We start from the raw sequence: 2225 nt of genomic DNA, 5'->3' as shown, positions 1-2225 counted from the left end.
CTGTTTTTTTCCCCTTGAAATATGCCGTATAATCTATTTTTGTAATAAATATACATGTAAGGAGGGAAAGGAGAAGCCTAAGTGATATTTACATTCACCTGGAACTACCTAATTTATAATGTATTGTCTAGATTTCCTGCCAATCATTTCAGTGCTAAACATAGCTGTTTCAAGAGCGAACATTGGTAGCACTGAATATCCCCTAAGTAGGCCTCTACCCCGGCCCTCCGTTATCAGTTTACTCTCATCTTCCGAAGTAGAGGTACGTCTGTTTCTTCTTGCTGACTTCAGGGACTTTTTCAGCCCCATGCAAAGGGCCCTGTGATCTTTACCCCCTACTAAACCTCGTGTGGAAAGAGGTAAAGGGCTGACAATTGATAAAAGAGTGACTACGATCTTTCTATTGAGTAAAACAGTGCAAGTGGAATTGTAAATAATGTGTAAATAATGTGTAAACAGCAAGTGAAAGTAATGAATGTAAATATACGTGAACAATGGAAAATAGTTTTATAAGTTACTTCAAGTGACAGTGCATAACACAGTGTAAATAAAATAGAAATGTAAATAACGTAAATAAAATAGAGAACGTAAATAGAAATGTAAATGAGTAGTATTATAAGAATACGAGTATATACCCTAGGAGTAATGAAAGTGAAAGTTTCACTCTAGCATGTCTGAATACTATGAGTTATGAGAGTGAAGATGAAAGTGACATTCACTCTCAATTCTAGTATACAGGACGAGAAAGTGAATGCTACGTATTTTACTGAAAGAAATTGAATCCCTACAGTGACAATAAACTAATACTACTGAAGGAAACTTATGGATAAAGACTGTAGATATATATATAAGTGTTATATAGTAATAGAAATATAAAGTGTGAGGGGTTTTATGAATAATAAATGACAGAGTACCAAGAGCAAACTAGCATAAGTGCGACGGTCAGACGTGCTCGTAATTTTCATTGCTTTCACAGTGGGTTTTTTTTTGGAGTATGGATCCCAAACTACTTGAAAATCATAGAGTAGTGTTTATAGTGTTAATATCTGGCTGTGGTAATCATATTACGGGTTGTCTGGAAGTGTAAAGTGGAGACTTCATTACCCAACTTCAGAGGTCTCCACAGGTCCTACGGTAACTGACGAAGGCTCAACAAACATTCCAGGAGAAAGCTGAAGGTATGTGCCATAAGCATATGTAATTTTAATATTCTAGGATTAATAACTGATTTTTGGCAAATATTTTTTGAGAGTCTGTCGGAGCCCGAATAACCCCGCGGCACACGCAAAACATCGGTAAACATGCCCGCGGTGTAGGGGTTAAAAACAAAACGACGAAACAATGTGTATAAATAAGTTGCTATGGAAAGGGTGACAGAGCCTCGTAATGCCACAAGAATCTGGTCTCTAAATCCCTCACTGTAAGTCTAATCATACACACAATTTCCCACCGAACACAACCATCCTTCCAAAAAACTCACGTACCCCTGGAAATGTTGGGTGGGAAAGGGACACAGGTGGGAGTTTGAATCCTTTACTTTCTCCAATATTCTGGGCTTCTGTGTAACCTGAAATGTTGGACAAAATAACGAATTCTAGCTTTAACCTGTCTCTCTCCCTCACCCAACATTTCCACTAGCACATACAGCTCCTACAAATACAGCCAAACACAGCACTTTTACCTTCAAAACGAAAACTTGTTCTCCTTACATTAGCCTCAGGAAGCAACACGGGAACTAGGAAGCATTGGATTACCACCGAGAAGCACTTTTGATTATACCTACATGTGCCAGGACTATCACAACACTTAAGGTAATATGCTAAGAACTTATACTGCAAAGGGTACAGCAAGCTCCCAATTTCCAAGGAATAATTATGAAGAGCCTATGGATTTTAGAATTGAGTAGCCTGCATCAAGTGGGTATGGCCTGTAATCTCATCAGTTAAGGAAGCTCCCTAACACCTCTTCCTCAGCAATTTATCTTGCTTATTATACCCCATGATCTTTTGTGTCATTTAAAACATTCAAATATCATCCTCCTCAGCATAAATAACATACAAATTGATATTAGCTAGCCCTATGAAAGAAGAAATTGCCAAGGAAGAGGTGCTAGGGAGTTTCCTTCACCGTAAAGAATACAGACCAAAGTTGTAACATAGGGACACAACAGTGAGGCCAGGTATTGCAGACATGTCAAATGCTTCAGAGATTCTTGTCACAGATTG

Source organism: Coenobita brevimanus, chromosome 38 (assembly GCF_032717465.1).
Source record: "Coenobita brevimanus isolate Jiangsu-jjx chromosome 38, ASM3271746v2, whole genome shotgun sequence".
NCBI lineage: Eukaryota > Metazoa > Arthropoda > Malacostraca > Decapoda > Coenobitidae > Coenobita > Coenobita brevimanus.
Note: the sequence above shows the minus strand (reverse complement) of the source record.